Source organism: Brassica napus, chromosome C8, assembly GCF_020379485.1.
Source record: "Brassica napus cultivar Da-Ae chromosome C8, Da-Ae, whole genome shotgun sequence".
Lineage (NCBI taxonomy): Eukaryota > Viridiplantae > Streptophyta > Magnoliopsida > Brassicales > Brassicaceae > Brassica > Brassica napus.
In genome coordinates this window covers 18,042,914-18,069,948 of record NC_063451.1, presented here as the reverse complement: position 1 = coordinate 18,069,948, position 27,035 = coordinate 18,042,914, and the positions used below count along the sequence as shown (strand labels likewise).

Here is a 27,035-nt window from a genome sequence, read left to right as displayed (position 1 = left end):
AAGATTTATATACTTTTATATATTAATTATTTTTAGATTTAATGTATATAAAAACATCCAGAATATATATATGATACTTTTTAGTTGGTTTAAATATTTGAAAATATATACAAATATTCAAAAGTAAATATCTACAATAGTTTAAGTATACTCAAAACACCAAAAATACCTAAAATAATTATTGATTCTCAATCCAAATATTTAAACCAACCCAATTTATATATTAAGTTTAGGTATTCTAACATATGTTATTCAAATTTATATGTAATATATTATTTTTATCGATTTTGAGAAATTTAAAGTATATAATGAATTTTAAAATTTTAAAAATAATTTAAATAGGTTATTCTAACCCGAACTGAACCCGTACAGATCCAAATAGAGTTCAAACCGAAATTTAAAAATATCTGACTGGGGCTGAAATCTTTGACCCCAGAAACCCGAAACCCGAAACCCAAACAGACCCGAACTGAACCCGAATGGATACCCGAATGTCCACTCCTAGTCACTATTATATATCGTATATATGTCATCGTATAATTAATCATATTTTTTACGTACCATCATATAAGTAATTATATAATTAATAGTATTTTATATGTACCATCATATAAATAATCACATATATTATATTTTAAAATTTTAATGTGAAATATAAACACTATAATTTAAGTTGGTATATGAAATTGAGCTTTTTATTGTATTTTTCTTATATATATTGAAAACATTTTTTTGATTATGGTTATTGGAAAATACTTTAGTAAAATTAAATTTTTGAATATATGCATATTTTAAATAAAATTTTGATATAAATCAAATTTAAATTATTATTTTGATTTGAAATATGTATATAAAGTTAAAAAAAAAAATTATGAATATTTTAGACAAAAAATGTTTTTAGGTAATTAGATTAGTTAAGTTTTTGTATATTTTAAAGATGATCAAAACACTACAAGAAAACATATTTTTTACTAGGGCACTATTCGTTGTAAATTCGTCGTAAACGGGTTGTTACGACGAATTAACCTCGAAAGATGTTTCGTTGTTAAACGTCCGTCGTAACGGAGGTTTCATCGTAAACGACTCGTTACGTTTACGACGAAATATATTCCTCGTAAAGCGCAGGGAAAGAATTCGTCGTAAACGACACATAAGATTTTGTGGTAAAGCCCACGTAATGATTTCGATGTAAAGCACACGTAAATACTTTCGTTGTAAATCACTCGTAAACATTTCGATGTAAAACCCTCGTAAATCTTTCGATGTTAATCACTCGTAAACATTCGATGTAAACTCCATGTAATGTTTACGAGGAGTTTACATCGATTCTTATTATATTATTATTAATTAGTATATAATAAATTTTAATTTATATTTAATATTCAGAATTAAAAAAAAAAAAAATTTTAAAACGAAATATGAAATTGAAAAACATATTTTAAAAAGGCATTTAAAAGTCATACGATAATATTTAAATTCATAATACAAACAGAAATATATAAAAAAACTACATATCCTCGAAGTAGTTGGTGGGGTTGCTCGGCTGTTGACGGGTTGGATCGGACTCTTGGAGATCTCGTACTGGCAACTGAAGAGCGGCTCGTCTCTCACTCAACATTCTTTGCATAACCGGGTTTCCCACGGCCATCACGTCTAGCAAATCCTCAAGAGAGTCTAAACAAACCTGTTGGCTATCCATTCGAGCCTTCATCTGAGCAGTCTCTTCATCCCGTCTCGATGTGTATGACGAAGTTGCCCTTGCAACTTCGTTAACAGAGCCTATACCGACTATCCGTCCCTTCTTTTTAGAAGCCACCTATAAAATCAAAACATATATTAATATAGTTAATTATGTTAAAATATTTAAAATAATGTAAACAAAAATTTTAAGTTGTACCTCTTCGAAGATTCTGTCGGCCTCTTCGGTGGACAATGTGACTGGTAATCCATCGGGAGACTCATGGGTTAGTTGCGTCTCCCGTTCTTCAATCCGACCAGCCACTGCTTGGAAGAGTTTCTCAGATGCAGGATCCACAAAAACTCCGTCGGATGTGGCGTGAGTCATCTTGAATAGGTCAGACAGAGATGGTAAGACTCACGTCTTCTCGAACTACAAAAAAACAAAAAAAGTTAGTTAAATATTAAAAATTATATTAATTAAATATTTAAAACATATATTTAAAACAAAACTTACAGCTTCTAGACGGACTCCTGCATGAGGTTTCTGTCCGGTTCTGTGAAGCATGGGCAAATGACCATCTTTATCCTTCGTCCTTCGAGAAGCCGAGCACGAATTGGCATTTTTGATCGAAGAGGAGTGCTCCCAATAGGCGATGAGGCCATCCCACACATCCGTCGTGAGCTCAGTGGGCTTTCCCTCATACCCGTAGATCTCCCACTTGTCCTTCCAATCGGAGACTGTGTTGCAGAGGCGGATCTTTGCCTTTGCAACGAATTCCACCTTCACCCTCTCGGTGATTCCCAAAGACCAATGCCACTTTTGCTGAAACACAAAAATTTTGAGAAAATTACAATTAATAATAAATATTAAAAATATATATATATATTTAAAAGTGAAAATTTAATTAAATTTAAAAATCTTACCGCAAAACATTTAAACCACGTGATCTTAACGTGATTTGGTGTCTTGCTCCAGTTCGGATATGCCCCGTCGTAGTAACCCTTAATCGTCGCCGAAACGCTCCGGCTAACACGGTTGTTAGCCCCAAACCTGAAAAAAAAACAATTCAACCGTTAGAAAATAAAAATAATTTAAATTTTAATGTAATAAAAATTAATAACTTACCAATAAGGTCCTCGGGGTCTATCGGGGTCTAGAACATCCAAACCCTCCCGTCCAGGCTGGGCAAGGAAATCCTCCACTGTATATCTCGCGAATGGAGCATATGAAGGCACACGCAAATCCGGATGAACTGCACCTTCTGGGATAGGCTGAGGTGCAGCCGATGGAGGAGGAGGTGGAGGCATATGCGGTGGAAGAGGAGGACTCGAAAAAACTTTCTGAGAAGTCTGAGAGTCTGGAACTGCATCGGAAGACGATAGACCGGAAGAAGATGTACCGTAACCATCGCCAAACAACTGGGCATAAGTAGGTGCTGCTGGTTTCCTTCTAGGAGCCATCTAAAAAAATTAAAATAAATTTAATCAATTATGACGACATAATTAAAAAATTATTCCGTTACCTAACTAATCACCTAAACTATAGTATTCCGTCATCTAACTAATCACCTAAACTAATTACCTAACTAATCACCTAAACTAATTACTTAACTAATTAATCATCTAAACTAACTTTAAAAAAAAAAACGAGGAAAGAGAGTGTACCTTAGAGGGAGAGCAGAGGAGTTTGGGAGGAATGAACGAGGCAGCCTCGTTCTCGGCGTCTCAATATATAGAAAACGTTTTGTCGTAAACGCAACGTAATATTACGACGAAGTTACCAGGCCCGCGTTTTTCCATTTACGACGAAGTTACCAGACCCGCGTTTTTCGGTTTACGACGAAATTACGTCGAAACATCCGTTTACGACGAAGTTACCAGGCCCGCGTTTTTCCATTTACGACGAAGTTACCAGGCCCGCGTTTTTTCCATTTACGACGAAGTTACATGGAATAGATTTAACCATTTACGACGATTTTACAACGCTTAACCCTAAACACCGAGAATGAAATCCCAAAGTCACATATCATCTAACATCATATCTTCTTCTCTACTACTTCTTGCTCTTTCTCCAACTTAAACTCTAAAACCCTAAAACTCCAAATAATTTTTTAAAAACTAAAGAAATACATATTATATAAAACAACATTTGTTACACATACATTAAGATGGTAAAAAAACAATATTTTTTTAAACATACGTTACAATAGAGAAATACAACATTTGTTACATATATTACATCACTCTCAATCGTTTTCGTTCTCATCAATATTACATCTCTCTAAATCGTTTTCGTTCTCATCACTATCATTACAATCATCATCGTCGCTTCTCTCGAACTCGTCTTCACGTGTTTCATCTGTCGCATCTTCGGGAATATCTTCATATTGAAAGTTTTACGGGTCGATCAAAAGGATTTCATCAGTTGGTTGTTCTGGTACCTCAACTTTATTGATAGCGTTTTCTTCTTGCAAGGGCGGTTCTTCTCCAGCGACAATGCGTCCACGAGGTGTAATTTTGATAGCAGCTAACCAGTTTATCCCGGAAGTTCGAAGCTGAGGATAAGGAAGGAAGCTAACTTGCTCGGCTTGTGAAGCTAAAATGAAAGGCTCAACTTTGTTGTATCTTCTCCCAAAATTGACATCCACAACACCAAATTTGTTATACCGAATCCCTCGGTTCACAACAGGATCGAACCATTCACATTTGAAGTGGACGCTTTTTAGCTTCAATAACCCCGGAAATTCCACTTCAATAATCTCCTGCAAGATCCCGTAAAAGTCTTGTTCACCTTTCACACATATTCCGTAGTTACTCGTTGCCCGATGTCTCCCATACTCGTATGTGTGAAAGGTAAATCCTCGTGTGAAATACATAGGTGATGTGGTGACCTTTGCAACTGGACCTTGAACCAATTCGTGAAACCATACGGGATAATAAGGATCGTCATAATCAACTTGCAAAAAGCAGATATTCTTAATTAATATTGAAGTATCAAAACACTTACTTAATTAATCAATTTATGAGATATATTACGTACCTGTGATTTTAACCACTTGACAAAGTGATTATCTTTACGTGTGTCCACATCAGTTGCAGATATTCCTGGTATTGCTTCTTCAACTTGAGATACAAACATGCTGCAAATTAAACAAATAATCAAGTCATACATAATAAACTTCAATTCATATAATTAACATTCACAAAAATATTTACCTTTCAAAGTAACGGGTCACTGCATCCTCGCAGTTGAGCAGAATATAAGTGTGGGCACTATGTTTATCCTCTTCACATGACCACCATACTTCTTTCGTTTTACCACCAAACCGTGCAATTTCGCAGAAAATGTCAAGAACACCATCAATTGGATATGATGTTGGTACTCCACCATCATCATATCTTCTAAGAACTCTTTTTCTCGTACGAACAGTTGGAGCAAAGTAGTATGATGTGAAGTTAGATGTTTCAGCTGTCAAACTCCCCGCAACTATTGAACCTTCCACCTTTGCAAGATTTCTTGCTTTCCCCTTCAAATGTTTCATCTGTCGCTCATACGGATACATCCATCCGTTGTGAACAGGTCCACGAAGCAATGCTTCATACGGTAGGTGGACAACTAGATGCTCCATGACATCAAAAAATGAAGGAGGAAATATCTTCTCCAGGTTGCACAATATGATCAATATGTTCTGATGAAGTTGTTCGATGACTTCTTCCTTGAACGTACGTGTGCTAAGATCTCTGAAAAATGCGCCGATGGCTGTATATTGCAAAAGTAATCAAATTAATAACATTTCATAACATATGTATATATATTATAAAATTATAATTACCTGCAAGTGCTTCATGTACATTTGCTGGAAGGAGCTCGGCAAAAGCAAATGGAAGTAGTCGTTGCATAAACACATGACAATCATGACTCTTCATTTCGGAGAACTTTTGACCTCGTTCAACACATCTTGACAGATTTGAAACATAACCATCAGAAAACTTAACTTCTGATGCAACCCAGTCAAACAAGGTTGTTTTGGCTTCTGATGACAACCGGAAGATGGGAACAGGAACGTTTCCATTGCTCTTGATATGTAACTCACTTCTTGAGCAAATATCAGGTAAGTCCATCCTTGACTTTTTGTTATCTTTTGTCTTCCCAGGGACGTTAAGTAATGTATTCATGATGTTCTCAAAAAAGTTCTTCTCAATATGCATGACATCCAGATTGTGGCGTAAGAGAAGATCCTTCCAATAGGGTAGCTCCCAAAATATACTCTTCTTATGCCAATTGTGAGAGACACCATACCCATCAGGCATATTTCCAGGAACATGCCAATTTCCTCCAACCTTAACTGTTTCCTGAGCTCCGTAATAATCAATGTTTGCTTCGATCTGCTGGCCGGTGAGATATGGATGAGGACCGTCTCTGACAATTTTTTTGTGCCGAAACAATGTCTTATTTCTTCTGTACGGATGGACAAGTGGAAGAAAGCGACGATGACAATCAAACCAACAACTCTTCTTACCATTCTTCATTTGAAAAGCATCCGTCGATCCAAGACAATATGGACAAGATAATCTTCAATGTGTTGTCCAGCAAGACAACATCCCATAAGCAGGGAAATCACTTATCGTCCACAGCAGAACTGCTCGCATCGTAAAATTGTTTTTCAAGGAACAATCGTACGTCCTCACCCCTTCTGACCACAATTGCTTTAGCTCTTCTATCAACGGTTGAAGAAAAACATCAAGAGACCGTTTTGGATGCTTCGGCCCAGGGATTAATATGGTCAAAATAGAAATTCTTGTTCCATGCACATATCCGGCGGTAAATTGTACGGCGTAAGAATGACTGGCCACAAAGAATATTGTCTACCAGACATTCCAAATGGACTAAATCCATCGGTGCATAACCCAAGATAGACATTCCGAATATTTGTAGCAAAATCTGCGTGTACCTTGTTGAAATGTTTCCACGCTCTTGCATCTGATGGATGTGCAACCTCACCATCTCTCTGGACATGTTCCGCATGCCACCTCATCGACGCAGCAGTCCTCTCAGATTGATATAATCTTTTCAATCTGTCTGTAATTGGTAGGTACCACATTCTTTGGTACGGTACTCTATTCCTCCCACGGCCTTGCAGTTTGAATCGTGGTTTTTTTCAGAATCGACACTCTTCTAACTTGTCATCTTCTTTCCAGTAGATCATGCAGTTGTCGATGCAAACATCAATCATCTCCGAAGGCAACCCAAGACTATAAACCAATTTCTGAATCTCATAATAAGATTCAGCAGACACGTTGTCTTCTGGCAAATACTCTTTAAACAACTCCGCCCATGCATCCATGCAATTCTCAGGTAAATTATGATCCGTTTTAATATTCATCATCCTAGCTGCTAGAGACAATTTAGAGAGACCTTCTCTACAACCAGTGTAGATTGGTTGATTTGCAGCATCTAGCATTTCATAAAACCTTTTTGCATCCAAATTAGGTTCTTCTACATTTCCAGTTCCATCAGCTATTGTTGTAGTTGTTTCTAAAAATGCATCACTAATCATATCTTGAACCCTATCATGATCTACCATCTGCTCCTGATCTTGATGATAATTATATTCATTATGCAAATGATTCGGTTCTTCACTATGATGAGCATCCTCAAAATTATTATTACTACTACTAGCTTCATTTCCCCCATAACCCTCTCCATGTTGATACCAAATGTAGTACTGTGGTGTAAATCCTCTGTTTACTAAATGCTTCCATACAGTTTCACTACGTGCAAATTTTGAATTCTTGCATTTCCGACAGGGCAAGAACATCTTACCGCTTTCCTGCGTGATCGGTGTACAGCCCGCCTGGTGCATGAATGTCTCTAGCCCGCTCATAAATGCGTTCGTCACCCTCCCGTCGGAATCTTTGTGCAAATATATATCTAACTCCGTAACTCGTAAATACTACCGCCACCGGCCATTTTTTTCTTAGATTCTTTTTTGAAATCTTTTTTTTTCTGATTTTTTCGGATTTTTTTTTCCGTTTGTGTGTTGTGAGGAAGAGAGTTGTGGGAAATGACATATATATAGAGAAATTTTCGAGTTGGGTAGTTGAAATATAACAAAGATTTTACAAGAAATGTTTTACATGGATTTTTTCATGGTTTTAACATAATATTTACAACGACTTTACGACGAAATTAGGTAAGTTAAAGCACATTGAATACACGTTTTCACCTAAATGTAACGGTAACATGTTTCATTGTAATGTCGATGTAACGATTACGACGTATTTCTCATTCCACGTACTTTCGTTGTAAACTTACATGAATTTACGACGAACATATTTCGTCGTAAATTTACATGGCATTTACGACGAAAGTTGGCCTCCTCGTAACTGCGTTGTAAACACCATGTAAATTTACGACGAAATATTTTCGTCGTAAATCTTCGTTGTTATGGACACGTTTTCTTGTTGTGAAATAGATAATTTTTCATAATATAATGGACTTCCAATTTTTATTAATAATATAAACCCATTCCTTTTTCTTCTTAATATGCTGGTATCTATGTTTCCAAATAAGATTATATTTTTTTATACTGCTATTAGTGTTTTCAAACAAATCCCTTTTTTAAAATTGCTATTCATATTTCCAAACAAACATTTTCTTTAAATTTCTGTTCATGTTTCCAAACAAACTTAATTTGTACTTCAGTTTTAATAATATAGATATAATAAAAGAAGTATATCTCTATCATATCTTCTTAGTTATATTACATTGTATTATTTGCAACTTCTAAGGGCACAAACAATTCAAAGTTGCATTTTGCTCGTTACTTCGTTTTGTTAGTTCATAGTTCGTTTATGTGTCTTGATTCGTGACTGTCACGGAATATCTTTTCAAGATTGAGCTCGTTTTGTTTTTTGACACCAAACATCTCATTTTGTAAAATATTCTGTGACAAAAGTTTTTAAATTCGTGTGCCGAATGCTTAGCTAACGATTTTGCAAACGCATTAGCTTGTCGATAAATAAATCTAAAAGTAATCACTCGAGACTCATTGGTTATAGTTTTGATATCACTAGTATATTGGAAAGTTGATGTTCTCTCCCGTATTAAACGTGTCGATCATTTTTTGGTCATCAGAGAATACATGAATGTCTTCTCGGTTTATTTTTAATTCTCTATATATTAATCCTGAAGCATCATTACTAGGATATTCTTATAATACTTAGAAAAATAAATTCATCCATACAAATATATATACGACAATTTTTCTAAATAGACATTTTTAAGTTTTTATCTTAAAACTAGCCCATCATATTGAAAATCAGATTAATAGCCTTCATTAATAAATCAAAATACTAAATTACCCCCATTCACTAATAAAACTACAAAAATAATAACAAACAGAAAAAGTTCGACGGCGAACAGATATATCACGACATCTCCGCCATCAAAGACGCCGGAGACAGTATCACGGCGATCCTCTGCCATCGAAGACGCCATAGACAATATCACCATGATCCTCCACCGTTTAACTTTTGCCAGTCAAAAATCAGAACTGGCTGATGTAAGTTTTCAGATTGAAAATAGAAATTAGGGATTTTGATGTAAAATTTGGGGTTTTCTCTTCTTTGAGTTGTAAATCAGTGTTTTTATGCCAGTCTCGTGACATTGCTGAGCTTGTGAAAGGAAGTATTGAATCCAGTAGAGAAAAGCATCTCAACTTTACTTTTCTTATGTGTCGTTTTATTCCACATTTCTTCTTTAGTTTTATGAATAGATTGGTTCGAAAGCCTTTTTGTCTATTTGTGTGCAGCTAAATCTTTGTTTTCGAAGACTTGAGAACCATGAAATATGCTTAGGAAACATTTCTCTTTCTTATGGTGAGTTCTTGCATGCCACTGGATTTCAACCACAACAGCGCAGCTAAGATTTTGGTTGAAGTTGAGTTGAGTAAAGGTTTCCCTTCAAGAATTGCTGCTAATGATGAAAATAGATATATTTATATGGTTGATGTTGACTATGCTTGGTTGCCTTCTAAATGTGAAAGATGTGGTCAGCTCGGACACAAGATTAAGAACTGCTTGGAATCTGTTACTAAGTCTCATATAGTTGCCACTGATGTTTCTGAAAATCCCTCTAATGGTAGCACTATGGTCGTCGAGACCAACAAACTACCAAAATTTGCCCAACCTGACACTTCTTTAGTTCAAACTTCAGCTGTCACAGTATCTCCTCCAAGTAATGAATCAAGTGTGGTCGACATTGCTATTCTCGAGAACCAGCTGTGTGGTACTTTATCAGCAATCCCAGTGTTCCTGAGTGTGACTGAGATGAGTTTGCTTATGACATATCTAGTCGATTGCTTGTGCTTGTGAAACGTTGTAGGTTTTTTTTTATTTCTATTATGACAAACTTTGATAATTTTTATTAAACTAACTATCAAATTGATTAGTTGTGTACAAAAGAATATTCTCAATTTTTTCCTTAAATAAAAGATACGAAATTACCTAATATGGTTAACATACATATGACAATTAATGATTATGACTAATACATATTTGATAACAATTTTTTTATCCTCTCACTTTTTCTTTAATTTTATATTATTAAAAAAAATAAACAATCATATTAAGCATATAATAAAAAAATTTAGATTTTTTTCTTATATGTTATATTTTTTAAAACAATAATAAATTACTAAAAATGGTAAAAATCTCAAACTGAAAATTTTGTCACCAACTATTTAACTTTTTTTTGGTTCAATCAAGATACAAATGATTAAAAATCGTATGAATATGAAGTCTCATTAATAGATATTCATATTATATATATATTAATATCATTTAAATTAAATTATATACTACATAAAAATATGATAATTTCAAAATTTTCTTTAAAAAATAACCGAGACCTTAATATTTTAATTTTAATATACAAATGTTCATTAAAACAGTTTAATTTTTTTTACAGCAAATATAAAAATATTAATAAAATCATATGAGTATGAAGTATCAATAATAAACATTTATATTAAAATATGATATATATATATATATATATATATATATATATATATCTATGTCAATCTCACTAAAGTTTAATTATATACCATATAAAGTAAATAAAATTATTGTTTTGATTTATTTACCAAAAACCTGATTGTAGATAAATGTATTAGTTTTGATTTATGTGCTTACTCTAGTGTATATATTTTTATGTATACAAATTATTATTTTTAAATATGTGGTTTCTAATATATTATTTGATCCTGACAATCCCATAAATACTTCTTTAAATCAAATTGATTTTTAATATTGGAAGCACTATATATATATATATATTATTTTATTCAGATTAAATATTTTAATATTGATTTTTATTCCTAAAAGCTTTTAATGAAATATCATGACAAGATTCCAATTACCTCTTTTTGAGTTTATTCGATAAATGAGAGATTTGATCATTTGTCTAATATTGTTCCTCCCTAATACCTTATCTAGCCATTATAATTGTAAGAATGAGAGATTTGAATAATTAATTATAAGTTTTTTGGTTTATCATTTAACAGATCAAACAATTCTTACTTTATAGCACGTCCATCCATTGCTCTTGCATAGCCATCTGGATCCCTGAAAATACCAAACTCGTCCGGTGTTGGATAGTTATTATTAAGTTTAGCTTTTTCCCTTTCAGCAGATGGTGGTTTTGAATGAATGTCGATCGATGTGGGAGCTGTGATGTCGATCGACGGGAGTTTGGCTCTGCTGAAAGGACGATGGAAACTGGTGCCTCTTCCACAAGCTTGTGCGAAGAGTGAATCTGTATCTGAACGTTCCTGGTAGTTGAGAAGTTCCTCATATGTGAAACCTTCACGAGGTTCATCTACCCCTCGCTCATGTACCACTGTTTCTACTGCATAGCTCTCGTGATAGTGATCATCTGCCCAACTTCCAATTGTGTAATCTCCTTCTCGTACACGGTTGATTCCAGTGTCGATCGATGGGTAGTAGGCAATGTCGGTCGATGCTTGTTTGCAACTTGTTTGATGAAGATGAGTGTCGATCGATGTTGGGACGGTTTTGTCGATCGACGTCCCATTCCTTTTCCAAGAGTAATGGTGGAGAAGTCTATCTTCCTCAGCAAGAATGACTATGTACTCTTTAGCTCGTTCCTCCTCATAATCCTTATCATTATCCTCTGTATGCAGGGTACCAGAGTGCATTGCCATGGTGGGATTATAGTAGTCATTCTCCCAATTGCCTGGACTACTGTCAATCAATTCTTCCTTATGAATGACGATCGATTTCTGATTGGCACTGTCGATCGATGTTGCGGTGTGAGTTTTGATTGACGCAGAGTACTCTGTCTCGTACTCTGCTCCACAGTGGCATGCTGCTATGAGTCCTGGATCATCAATTCTTCTGGAGGACGTATGTGGCTTCATGACTAGAATAGGATCGTAGTAGACATGGGGGTCTATGAGCGTCAGGCACAACTGATTGGTTTGCATGTTGCACACTGCTCCTACTGTTGACAAGAAGTCTCTCCCAAGAAACAGAGAAGAATTCCAGTTTAGCTTGATATCCAAGACATGGAAATCAACTGGAACTAGGGCATTACCAATCTGCACCTCTAGGTCTCTTACAATTCCTCCTGAGCTTCTCTTAGAACAATCCACAAAAGTGAATGATTCCTTGGAAGGCTCCACCTTCAGACCCAGATGGTCTGCCATAACCCTAGGTAAGATGCTGACTGATGCTCCTGTGTCGCACAGTGCATGTGGGAACTCAATTCCCTTCACCGTACATGGTACTGCAAACTTCCCAGGATCACTCTTCTTCTTCAGTGTAATTCTATTATTCATCTTTTCTCTGGCCTCACAGAACATTCTCCTAATGTGCTCTTCAGTTTCTCTGGTCTCTCTGAAGAACATCCACAATCTGTGGGTAAAATAAGCCTCCTAGAATGGTTTCTCTAAAGGAATCCTGAAGACTCTCTTTTGGAAACTTTCCATATCATTTTCATTAGCTGCCCTTTTCAGATGCTTAGCAACCTTTCCTTTTCTCTTCCTCAAGGTTCTCCCCATAGGAGCCTTATCAACTTCCATAGGCTCTGCTGCATCATCTGAATTTTTGCTGGTGGTCTCTGGAGGGTTAGCTGAAGGTTTGGGTTGTGGCCTGAGTGCATTGAGACGGGCGACGTCTGTCTTTGGCATCTGCACTCGGTATGTGAGAGGTGCGCGTCGATCGATGGGCGCTGGAGGTTGTCGATCGATGGCGGTCTCTCTCTGTCGATCGATGGCAGGACCAGTTTGCCGATCGAGTTTGACATAAACAAGGCTGGTCAGATGTGGGTGTCTTGCTGGGAACTCCTCGTGAGTCATGATCCTCACGGCATTGCAAGATGCGGTCGACTCCGTAGGTTTCGTCGATCGATGCTCTAGAATGGCTATCGATCAGTTTTGGTTGACGTCCGTCGATCGATGTTCGAGATCTGGCGTCGATCGACACCAATGCGATCCGCTGAAACTCATCGAACTCTCTACTTCAAAATCTTCTTCTTGCAGCTTCTCTTGCTTCACCACTTGCCAGAAATCATCATCTATGATGGCATTCACGTGGTGCTTCATAATATCATCTCCAACCCCTCTTGTTAAGGTTTCTTGCCTCTTAACAGCTTCTCATGTCTGAACAACCTGCATCTCCAGCTTCTTCACATGAGTGCTCAAAGTCTCAAACTTTGTCTTCAGGTTGTTGTAGACAGAGTCGATCTTCCTATTGAAGTCCACCGTCGTACTATGTTGTCCCTCAAGAACCTTATCAAGCATTGCTTCAATCTTTCTCTCCTTAGTAGGTGGTAGTGGCTTCTGGTAGGATTAGTTTCCATAACTCATGTTGTTGTTGTAATTCTTGCTGTAGGGTTTCTGGTACTGCGAATTCTAGTTGAAATTACTCCTCTATCCATTTCCATAGAAGTTTCCAGACCTCTGAAATCAAGTTCCTCCAATGAAGTTCACATCATCTTCTACCTCTGATCTACCATCTGTGTCTACAGCTTCTGCATCATCTACTAAGCAAGCCTGCTTCCTGAGAAGCTTGTGAACACTGTCCAGCTTTGCTCTGACCTCATCCATCTGGTCATTCCCATGGATGGCTGCAGATCTCTTCCTCTCAAAATCAGTGTTCTTGGTGTTGTTGTTGGATGCCAAGTTCTCAATAAATCTCACAGCTTGATTCCTAGTGTTGAAGTTCCCATCATTGGAAGCATCAAGAGCCATCTGATACTGCACTGCGATGCCTCTGAAGAAAGTGCTGAGCAGCTGCACCTCATTGAATCCATGGTGTGGATAGTCCCTCTGGTAAGACTTGAATCTGATCCAGGAGCTTCTGAAGGACTTTGTAGGCTCCTGAGTGAATGTGGCAATCTTGCTCCTCAAGTCTTTAGCACGCGCCTCATCAAAGAAGTTGCATAGGAATGCATTCTTGATGTCAGCCCAAGATGTGAGAGATCCTGGTGGTAACGGCTTAAGCCAATGCGAAGCCTCTCCAGCAAGTGAGTACTTGAAGAGCTTGCAAAGTAGGTAGTCCTCTGGTACTCCCTTGACTTGAATAGCAGATATAAGATCCTCGAAACTCTCCAGATGGTCTATAGGATGCTCGTGAGATAACCCACAGTAGGGTGTCTGTCCCACGAGTGTGTAGTACTGCGGCCTCAACTCGAAATCGCCTCTCTGGATAGCCGGAGGACGAATAGCTGATCTGTTGGCATATAACTGATCTGGACGGTTGTAATCAGCCAATGTTCTAGGTCGAGCAGCCTCATCTACAGGTAGAGTAGCTCATGTAGCATCAGTATCGGAGTCAGGGATTGCAGCCCCATGAGCGTATATCCTCTGACGTGCTGCATTACGTAGATGACCCTCCTGGTCATGCAGGTCTCCCTTCTCATCACGTACAAGAATCAAAATCGTAACCATGTCTCGCGGCTCAGTATCGATCGATATTTGGACTGAAGTATCGATCGACGTCGGATGGAAGATATCGGTCGACGGAAGAGTGTCTTCGGCCGATGGTGGTAAGCGAGTATCGGTCGACGAGACTGGTGTTTGGGTCGACGGTGGTTGACGAGAATCGAGCGATGAACAGGTGTTGTTGACGATCGATGAGGAGCATTTTCCTTTGCGGATCGAACGTTCCAAACTTGCAGGATCTAATGAGAATAGCAGTTGAATTTCCTTGTTGCTTCTGGTACTGCTGGGCATGCACCTGAAAGAACAAGATTTTTTTTATCAAAAAGTGGTTTTAAGAAAAAATCTAGGCTAAATCAGACTAAATCTATTAAGCGATCAAAGCTCCCCGGCAATGGCGCCAAATTTGATCTCACTCAAATTACCCTACGGAATGAATTACTCTCTCAAATAAAAGGTTCAGTTATAGTACTTAGGGATCGAATTCTCAGGGAGCTATGGAACCTAATAAATCTAATCAGGTTGATTACGCTATGTTGATTATGTTTAAATGTAAAAGACAGGTTTGTGAGCAAAGCAGTTGCTCGATTGATTGATTGGGGATTTGGTACTTAGATGAAAGTAGCTAGACTTAGGGTTTTTATTCAGGTAATCAGGATTATAATCCTACGGATGCCTAACAAGTTGTATGCATGATATTATAGGGCTCAACACTTATAAACAAACCGTTAGGCTCTCGCTTTCTAGGTTTGTCTATTGACCAGTATCGATCGAGGCTTCTATAGGAATATCGATCGATTCACTTGTTGAACCGTCGAGCGATTATTCGATTGGAATATCGATCGACGCGTTTGGTCAAGCTTTAACGCACGGGTTGAGATGGATTCAGGGTGAGATGCAAGCTATCGCTTATGTGTACAACTCCTAGGGAAAATTCTAGGTAGCTAGTAGAGAAACATGCATTAATGACAATCCTAAAGATGAATATCACAACTTAGCAATCTATAGTTGGGGTTAATCCTTCATAACCTATTTAAACCCTAAATCTAACAAGAGAATTACTCAGACATGGCTAAGCAATTCATAACAGCAATAAGGTATAAAAACTGCATAGATAAATAGATAGATATCAATGGAGTTTCAATCACAAATCTCTTTGGATCTTCTCTCCAATCTACGAAAAATCCTAGAAAACCTTTTGCTGTGAAAATAGTAAAAGAAGAAGGCACACTTTGCCTCTAACATGTTGGCAAAGCTTATATAATTAGATTAAAACTCGTCAGGGGTAGTCTTGTAAATTGGTGAAGACTTGGGCTCTAAGTCGGCTGGATCCAAACGGGCTTTCTGCGCGCTTCGCTGTCGATCGATGTCAAGATGTGAACATCGATCGATTATTCTTCTTAAATATCGACCGATGGTCGTGCTCGATGGTCAGCTCAGATGTTTTCTCCAAACATTTCCAAAATGCTCCAAAATCATCACTTTCTTACAAATCACTCATGATCCTATAAATATACTAAATAGACTCTAGAATATAATAAATAGTAGTTAAAACACTTATAAACCATGGGTAAAAGTGGGTCAAATCCATGGTCTATCACATATTTTGATTGGTTTTGCTATTTATATTTTGGTATATTGAGTTATATCATTATTTCAAATGAATCATATTTTTTTGGTTATAATTAAACTAAAATAAGAATAATATTGTTAATTATATTTTGTTTAATTTTTCCTTAGGTTGATCAATATATTGTTCTTTAATTTATATAGTAATTTTGATAAAATATATGTCTATATTTTTAAAATTTATAGATATATCTTTTTTTGTTTATGTTTTTGGACAAATATAAAAGAAAAAGAAAATTAAATTTCGTTTATATATAATCTACTTTTTATATTTTATAAATATTTACTTGTATTTTGTATGTGCTATTGTAAAAAAAGAAGCAAGTTTAAGCTTTTTTGAAAAAAGAAAAAGTTAAAAAGCTAATTAAAGTTTTATTAAAAAGAGAAACAAAATAGTTATCAAGATGGTATTTAGGTATAATTTTTAGTTCGTTAATATAATCTATGTAATTATTATTTTTGAAACATATGATAGATAATGAGTTTATGTTTTTTAAATTATTTTATTATTATTCATTTGATAAAACATTCATAATAAAATATTATTATCTTATATAACATAATGTCTAAATTATTTTACTTTTTCAATTTTTTTTGTGAATTTGTATTTTATATAGATAAGTAAGTACATTTTAAAAAATTCTAGATATTTTATTTTTATTTATGCATTTGGGAAAAGCTAAAAGGTGATAAAATTTAAACCCATTTATATATAAAAATATACATTTAAATTTTATAAATATTCCTTTTTCTTATTTATGTTCTTTTGAAAAAAGGAAAATTTAGTTTGAAAGCTTATTTAAATTTTATTAAGAAAAAATAAATAAAAATAGTTGCTATTAATAAAAATCATTAAAAAAACATTTTTAGTTTATTAAGAGTAGTTATGTAATTAACCGTCGTGAGAATTAATGTAAGTACGACACATTATAGAGATTATAGAGATTTGTTTTCGTTGAAAAAAAGAGATTTGATTTCACATATAATATTTTATATTATTTTAAAATATTTATTTATAATATTTTGAATTACATCTATTATTTTAAATTAAACCAAGATTTTTTTATTATATTTAAATTGGATTATTATTTTCTTAATTTCATGTAGTTCGGTTCATTCTATTATAGTTGTAAATATATTTGTAAATTTATTGTTTTGGAAAAATAGGAAAAATAAATATTAAATCAAAGTTGCATTAATAAGCATAAATTTTAATACTTAAAAATTTTATACACACTTATTTAAACACTGTTACGTGCTAAATAAAAATAATTTTTTGATTTGATTTTTCATATTACGAATGGTTGGTTATTCCTATTTTATTATACTGGATTGTATCAAAATTATGATCACAATTTTTTGGTTACAATTAAACTAAAATAAGAACATCTTGTTAAGTTAGATTTTGTTTACTTACTCTCTCAGGATAAAAATATATTTTGTAAGATTATGTATAATTTGATATATGCTGTTTTCGATAAAATTATATGTTGATAAATTTTGTTATAAAAATTCTAATCATTCAATCAAAAGTATATTGATAAATACAAAATATTATTTATTTTGTTACAGCCTGAAAGTTTTAAATATTTATTTAGTTTTGAAATAATAATAAGATATAATCATTTTTGAAAAATATAAGATATTAAATAATAATCTTTGTTGTTTAAAATTATTTTCTTAATAATTATTAGATTAAGAATATTATTATCTTTTAGAAAATAATATCTGAATTATTCCCTTTTTAATTTTTTTTTCTGAAGTTATGTTTATATATTTATAAGTATATATTTATAAAATTTAAAGTTATTTTTTATTTTTGTTGTTGTGGGTTACATAAAAATAATAAAACTAAATTTGTTTTATGTAAAAATCTATGTTTATATTTTACAAATATTTCCTTTTTATTATTTATGTGCTTTAGTGAAAAAAGGAAAATTACATTAAAAATTAATCATAATTTTATTAATAAAAAAGAAACATAAATAATTGTTATTAATGGCAATCAAAAATAATATTTTAATTTCATTAAGGGTATGAGTGTAATAAACCATTGTGAGAGTTAAGATGAGCGTGTCACGAAGGAAACTAAGTTTTTAAATAATATTATAGAGATTTTTTGATGTTTTCATTTTCTTCTTAATTTCCTATTACTTACTTTTTGGGTTTGCTTTTACTTACTTTGCAAATTCTATTAGGATTATAAGTCTCATATGTGAACTTATAAATATGAAGTTACTCTTTTGTTATTTGATACCTTGATTTTAATTTATAAAACTTATAAAAACTTTGCAATAAACTCTTGAATCCTACTTCTAAGCATTTTTCAGTATTCGACAAACTTAAAAAGGCTTTGATAGAAGTACGGGTGGGCAAAAAAAACGAACCGAACCAAACCAAATCATGTTGTTTACATAACCCAATCATGTTCTACTCAACCCAAATTGTTTGGTTTGGTTTGGTTTTAACCGAGCCAAACCGATAACCCAATATATTATCTATTAATAAATAATAGATATATGTATATTAACATATTGTGAAATGTTTTAGTTTAAGTTCCGTTTTTTTTTCGTACCTTTTATATTTTTTAAGTTCCCAAATATGCTGCAAATAATATTATTATATATATTCTATAATTCTAATCCTAATACGTAATACCTAAAGAATGTATTAAAACGAAACCTAAAAACTGTAAGCATATTAAAGTCTTGTTGCAGATTATTTCTCAGTGGCATGAGACAAACGTCTGGAATTTTCTATAGTCAAATTGGGTTTTTAGTTTTTTTTTTTGCTTTAGATTTTAGTGAAGAGCTCTTTTTAGTTAGACCATATTTTATACGATAGATAAACTTAATATTCGTACTTTTAGTTTTTAAATACATTGTTTTAGTATTGGATTTTTTAGCTAACAAAGTTTATATTCCACCCCTACTTTTTATAAGTTGATTATTTTTTAATCAGACTAATACCAACATATTTTATAACCAAACCGAACTACATCGAACCGAACCAAACCAAACCATAAAGTGAACCGAACTAAATCTAAACCAAACTGAACTAAACCGAACCAAACTAAACCCAAACCAAAGCTACTTCGGTTTTGATTGGGTTGAGTTTTATAAAACCAAAATTAACCAAATCAAACCAAAACTAAACCGATATGCTCACCCCTATTTAGAAGGCATCCTCAGAATTTAACATTATTTATATGCTATCCATACTTTGACTCTGTTGGTTGGTATCAAAGACTTTACTAAGATTAGATAGGTGGTATTGATCTTGTATTTCAATGGCATGGAGACGAGTAAGACAACATGTGGATGACTAGATGATATATGGTGTTTTATACATCTTGTATATATGCTTTTAAATTGGTTTTCAAGTCTTTATCGAGTCTTTCTAGTCCTTTTGGAGTCATTACAGGTCTGGAGTTGCATTGGATGGGAGATGGACCAGCTGGAACAAAAGAGGCAGAAAACAATGCAATTTGGTGGTTTTCACGCAGAACAGTCAGATAGCGGAGCAACCCGAGTGACTGTTCCGAGTGAGTGTTCCAGCGGCAGAGACTTTTAAGGAAACTACAATCATTACGGGATTTGCCCTAATTATCCCTATTTTCTCTCCCAGCCGCCTGTGGCTTTGATATATCATATTTTCTGTTTCTCTTTATCATTCTACACTATTCTAGACAGAAGAAAACCATTGGAGACTTTTGTGCTTTTGGATTGTAAAGGGAGAAGGCTCCATCTCTCTCACCATAGAGAACATTATCCTGAACCCTCTTCCTATCTCTTTTATTATGCAGTTTCATTCAGGATCTATGTCTTTGATTGCTTGCATCATGATTGAGTAGTGATCTAGCATGCCTAGGGTTTTTAGGGTGTTGAAATATGAGCTAAACATAGATAAGCTATTCTTGATTATTCTTCATCCATACTATTCTTAAGGCTTCCATTAATATGATCACTTGATGTTAGATCCTAAGTTTATCGCCTAGCTAACCGCTTAGGAGATAGCTTGACATGTATTGAATGAGCATTACGTCCCTAACCAGCGAAAGTAGATGTTAGAGTGTTTTGTGAACATATCGGACTTGACCTCTATTGCTTAATGTCGCATCTTGATCCAAACGAGAGTTTAGGTATCAAGATCGATCAGCATAGGGAGCAGTACCACGACAGTGGACTGTTCTACTTGAGTGATCCGAGTTCTAGACTTGCTCTTAATTAAACTTGAATAATTGTTTGGCTCACACTTGCTTAACACCCGATCAAACCACCCTAGGCTAGCATTTTAGTTATCTGAATACTTTAACTAATCTTGTTTACTTGTTTCTCACGAAACCCTCAAATCTTTAAACCCCCATATTGTTTTAGCTTGATATTGATCCCATAAAGATAAAGTGTAATAGTTGGTCTCTATGGATTCGATCCTAAAGTGCTACATCGACATACCATTCGATTGTAGTAGTGTGCACATTAGGTTAATTGGTGTGCGTATACACGTAATATCAATTTGGCGCCGTTGCCGGGGACCAGATTTTTTTTTTACCTCTACTTTTTAGTTTCATTTTAAGTCTAAGATATCTAACTCGCCTCTGTTTCTTTGTCACAGCTAATGATCCAGGTGCATGACCAGTAGACATACTCGGAGCAACGCACAAGGACCAACCATTGCATCAGCTCACCAACGAAGAACTAGCGAGATTAGAACATCAGAACCGTCAACAACCAAGGCAAACTGACACCACTATGGGTGATCACGCCAATCAGGATGATCTCGCTGCGGCTATGGCACTCATGCAGCAGCAGATGCAACAAATGCAGCAGACCATCCAAGCTCAGCAGGATGCTGCTGAACAGGCTGCTCTCGCGCAGCAGGAACAACAGGCGCAGACTGTTCCAATCGGGCAGAGAAACCTTCCGCGTAACATCCCTACTACGCGCTCTGCCATTGTTCCTCCACTCTGCACCAGGCAGGACTTCGAGATCAAGCCTGCTTTGATTGGTCTAGTACAGAGAAAGGTGTTCTCTGGTCTCTCTACAGAAATTCCAATGGAGCATATTGAGAGCTTCGAAAAAGTCTGTAGTTTCACTCGCGTGAATGGTGTTCCACCAGACTACATCACGTGCATGTTATTCCCATTCTCTCTTGATGGAAAAGCTGCACGGTGGTTGAACTCTCTCCCTACCGGCTTTCTCACTTCATGGGAACAGGTCCGATCAGCGTTCCTCAGCCATTTCTACTCTAAGGCGAGAACAGCTGCATTGAGGAACAAGATCACCTCCTTCAGACAGCTCACTGATGAGCCTTTCTGCGACACATGTGAGCGCTTCAATGACTATCGCAGAGAATGTCCTCACCATGGATTTGATGATGATTACCTCCTGGACATTTTCTATGATGGAGTGGACTGGAAATACCAAGGTGCTCTAAACTCTGCGAGCAATGGAGACTTCATGACTCAACCCACTGATGGAGCGTTTAAGCTGATTGAGAACATGGCTGCTAGCTCATCTAATAAGAAAGAGGAGAGTGATTGCTCCAAGAAAGGGAACAGTTCTGACACCCAGAAAATAGATGAGCTGACTGCCAAGGTTGATCAGCTACTGAAAAACAACCAAGGGCACGTCTTCAACATGGAGCAAGCTACGGCCGGGCATATTCAGAACCAGAACAAGCGACAACCGCAGAGCAATCAGCAAGCTGTTCCAGCTAACGGGAACAGTCAACCAGATGAGCTGAAGGGTCTGGGTATGATGATGCAACAGCTGTTGCAGGGTCAGAAGGTTCAGGCCAAGGCGTTGAATCAGGTAACCACGGAAATAAACACCAAGATGGGCAACATGTTCACTGAGCTGAATAACAAGTATGACAATCTTGCGATCCATATAAGAAAGATCGATGTTCAGCTTGCTCAAACTGTTGAGAGTGTCAAGAGGCAACAAGAGACGCTCCCTCAAAGAACTGATAAAAATCCTAGGACTGAGCACTGTAATGCAATAGAGCAGCCGTTCGCTGAGACTGCTCCAGGCGCAGAAGAGAGAGCAGAGCAGTCTGCTAGCTCTGGAGTGACTGCTCCTAGCGAACCTGCTGAGACTCCACCATCTCGAGTCTATGTTCCCAAGGTTCCCTATCCAATTCCACCTAGACATCTGATGGATCCCATTAGTGAAGAGCAGCTGATAGGTTTTTACAAGATGGTGAGAAAGCTTCCTAAAGAACTTGCATTTGAAGATGCTCTGCAGATTCGTCCATTGCTCCAGTTCTTTAAAAACTGTAGAGAGACTCAAGAAGAGATCAAGGTCCTCTACACCAGAGCACTGTCTACGCCAGCACTGAAGGTATTGCCTAAGATTGATGACCCTGAAAAGTTTATTTTCCCATGTTCCATCGCAGGAACAACCTTCAAGGACGCTCTTTGTGACTCTGGTTCTTGTGTGAATCTCATCTCAAAGGCTATTGTAGACGATTTGGGTATTGCTGATGTTGAGCGTTCTCAGCTGACCCTGACCTTTGCAAACTCTTCCAGAGCAGTCCCATATGGAACCATCCGCAGCCTTCATGTTCAAGTAGGGGAATGCATTGTTCCTGCTGAGTTTCAAGTTATTGAGATGAACAAGGATCATGAGATGCCTTTGATATTTGGAAGGACATTCATGGCTACTGTTGGAGCAACCATCGATATGCCCAACAAGAGAGTCTGCTTCTCCAACATCAACAAGAAAAATTTCTACAAGGTTGTACCCACCAGATCTTCCTCATCACACGCCTCTTGCATCTCAGTGTTTGATGTAGAAAAGCTGAAGGTTGTTCCAGAGAAGGAGCATGGTGATAAGGGTGAGAGCAGACTGTTCTTTGATGAAGATCCTAGCACTGATCCTACTAAATTCAGAGGGAATTCAAAGTGAAACAGAAAGTCCAAAAAGAAAAGGGTCAAGGGAGATCCTACAATGACTTTGATACCTCTCAAGTGTGATGAGAACTCCATTGTGTATGAGGTAAAGTGCAAGGGTACTTCTAAACCTTTCTCTAAAGTCAGAGCTATTCTCACACATGAGCTGAAGGAGAAAGGAAAAGCAGCTATGAAAGGGTTGCTGAGCAGAGTTCTGAAGTTGAACATGTCTGATTGTGGAGCTTGTTTTAGAACAAGTCCTCATGATCAACCCGACTGATCCCTGTCACCAAGTCAAGCTAGTGACTTAAACCAAGCGCTTGGTGGGAGGCAACCCACTGGTAAGTGTAAATATAACTTGCTTTTGTTTTTGGTTGCTTATTTTTCGTTTTAGTTTATTGAGTTTCAGGTCAAAAAGCATAAAAATTCGAGATACTTCAAAAATTCTGGGTTGCAGAAACGGAACAACCTACCCCCTGAAAAGAGCGGTTGTTCCAGGCGACCATCTGACGACAGAACACCCAATATTTTCATGGAGCGCCTGCTCCACTCAGGTAAGTATCTCGACCCAAAAAAAAAAAATGTTTATTCTTGTTTTCACCTTCTCTCTGATTTATTTTCACACCAGGGACGTTGTGAAGTAAGTCTGGGGGAGGGTTTTCGTCGTTTACTAACTCGTTTCTTTCTTTTGTTTTTCTTTTGGGTCAATTTGAGTCAGTTTTTATTGAGTCAGTCAAAATTTGTGGGAATTAGGACTTTATTCCGTGTTGATCACTGACCACCTCGTGCTTTAGTTATCTTATTCAGTGACCTTAGCAGTGGCGAAAGACACACATGTGGACCTGGAACACACTGACATATCTCACTTGATTCTCCAGAAGTTCTCAGCCGATCAGGTTACACTGGGTAGACTTAACTCCACCTTACTTGAACCTAATCTTGACTGAAAATCTTCTTGTTATGGGCATTAGATCAGGGAAACGAGAACACACTCAGGACTTCTTATCCTTTTTATCCATCTTGCTGATCCTGAGTGGCTAACTCATCTTTAGCTAGTTCCCACCCTGCACCTTAGCCTTTATTCCACCTTCATGCATTTGTTTTTCAGTGTCATATGTGCAGATATGTGCAAAAAGGTCGGAGAGGAAAGGATCAACGCAGCCTCCTACTCGTTACTGCTCCAGAAATTATGGCAGAAAGGAGAACAAGCAGATTAAGGGAGCAACCGCTCCATAACCAATGAACTGCGCAAGAGCAGGGGTGGAGAACCAGGATGGTTGCGAAATCAGAACCACCAGTGGCACTCAGAACCATCATGTATGACCTCCTTCTTTGTCACATCACCATATCAGTCTTCAAAAAAAAAAAAAAAAAAAAAAAAACCAAAATAAGGTGATGGAGAGGGGGATGAGATCAAAGAAATATGAGCCACTGGAAAGATCGAGCAAAGGAGTGGGTACCAAAAGGAAAGTGGAACGCAGAACAATCAGTTGCATGTTCCGTCATCAGAACAGTCGCACCAGATAGAGCAAAAACGAGTAGAGGCTGTGGACATCAATGGATCTATCCTCTCTTGTCATTTTGTGTGATATCCTGCATCCTCTTCAATGAAATGGTAGCCCCTAAACACTTTTAACTCCACCATTAAATAGCCTGTTCCACACCTAGACCGTCTACCCTGAATGATGCCTGTGATGAGAAGCTCACGCTACTCGTAAATGAATGTAGGGAGTTCTGTCTCGATAGTGATGCTTTTTCAGGTTTGAGATGAAGAGTATGGAGCCGATTTTTGAACAGCAGTCAGTGGGGTTCCGGTAAGGGTGTGTTGTCCTAGTTTTACTGCTTGTATGGTTCAGAGATTCGTGGTTAAAGTATGGTTGCTGAGAATAGGAGAGTTCCCACACTTTCAAACCTTTCTCCCTGTTCTTGATACTTGACATTGTTTGAGGACAAACAAGGATCTAAGTCTGGGGGAATTGATATATGGTGTTTTATACATCTTGTATATATGCTTTTAAATTGGTTTTCAAGTCTTTATCGAGTCTTTCTAGTCCTTTTGGAGTCATTACAGGTCTGGAGTTGCATTGGATGGGAGATGGACCAGCTGGAACAAAAGAGGCAGAAAACAATGCAATTTGGTGGTTTTCACGCAGAACAGTCAGATAGCGGAGCAACCCGAGTGACTGTTCCGAGTGAGTGTTCCAGCGGCAGAGATTTTTAAGGAAACTACAATCATTACGGGATTTGCCCTAATTATCTCTATTTTCTCTCCCAGCCGCCTGTGGCTTTGATATATCATATTTTATGTTTCTCTTTATCATTCTACGCTATTCTAGACAGAAGAAAACCATTGGAGACTTTTGTGCTTTTGGATTGTAAAGGGAGAAGGCTCCATCTCTCTCACCATAGAGAAAATTATCCTGAACCCTCTTTCTATCTCTTTTATTATGCAGTTTCATTCAGGATCTATGTCTTTGATTGCTTGCATCATGATTGAGTAGTGATCTAGCTCGCCTAGGGTTTTTAGGGTGTTGAAATATGAGCTAAACATAGATAAGCTATTCTTGATTATTCTTCATCCATACTATTCTTAAGGCTTCCATTAATCTGATCACTTGATGTTAGATCCTAAGTTTATCGCCTAGCTAACCGCTTAGGAGATAGCTTGACATGTATTGAATGAGCATTACGTCCCTAACCAGCGAAAGTAGATGTTAGGGTGTTTTGTGAACATATCGGACTTGACCTCTATTGCTTGCTGTCGCATCTTGATCCAAACGAGAGTTTAGGTATCAAGATCAATCAGCATAGGGAGCAGTACCACGACAGTGGACTGTTCTACTTGAGTGATCCGAGTTCTAGACTTGCTCTTAATTAAACTTGAATAATTGTTTGGTTCACACTTGCTTAACACCCGATCAAACCACCCTAGGCTAGCATTTTAGTTATCTGAATACTTTAATTAATCTTGTTACTTGTTTCTCACGAAACCCTCAAATCTTTAAACCCCCATATTGTTTTAGCTTGATATTGATCCCATAAAGATAAAGTGTAATAGTTGGTCTCTGTGGATTCGATCCTAAAGTGCTACATCGACATACCATTCGATTGTGGTAGTGTGCACATTAGGTTAATTGGTGTGCGTATACACGTAATATCACTAGACACACTTTTTACAATTTTGGAAGATTTCTAGGAATCCTTCCATAATCTTCTACACTGGACATTGGCAGAAGCAATTCAGCAGAGCATTAAAGCCACGTTCGTTGTCAATGCTGCAGAAAACACAACACATCAACAAAGCCAAACCAATTCCATAACCTTATTTTCGAACAACACGATGACGACATCAATGTTAATGACCGTTCGGAAGCGATGCAAACAATCAACAACCACGATAGGTTCGTGATCGCCGAAATAGAAACAACAACGATTCACACTGGACATCGGGTATCAGACTCGATATACTCATATACCAGAATTCCATGGTGGATCCCAGCGTATAGAACTCCTTGACACTATGGATGAATTCATGAAATTTACGGATGTACCAGGAAACAAGTGAGTTGTTACAACTTGATTCTGAGGACATGCCCTTCATGGTGGAACCAGCTGAAAATTTTCCGGTCTCGTCATGGAAAAGAAAAGATCAGCTCATTAGACCATGATTAACCCCAGTCTCTTAACTGAAGTTTTTAGCTTCGGCTAAGAGACGGTTCTTAGCTTTTCTTAGATTTTAACTAAGAAAAGCTAAGAACCGTCTCTTAAATAAAAGATATAAGATCCGTCTCTTAGTCGAAAAGTGTATAAAAAAACAAAAAACAAAAAAATGTCAACTCATGAGTTAAGAACTCCGGCTAAGA

At 36.5% G+C, this 27,035-nt stretch overlaps 1 non-coding gene across 1 annotated transcript; it reads right to left on the bottom strand.

The window, feature by feature from the left end:
* Positions 1-21,541: 21,541 nt before the first annotated feature.
* On the bottom strand, positions 21,542-21,648 carry LOC125592162. The gene has a single exon (XR_007328010.1). It is a non-coding gene; the product is annotated as a small nucleolar RNA R71 (small nucleolar RNA).
* Between the last annotated feature and the right edge of the window lie 5,387 nt (positions 21,649-27,035).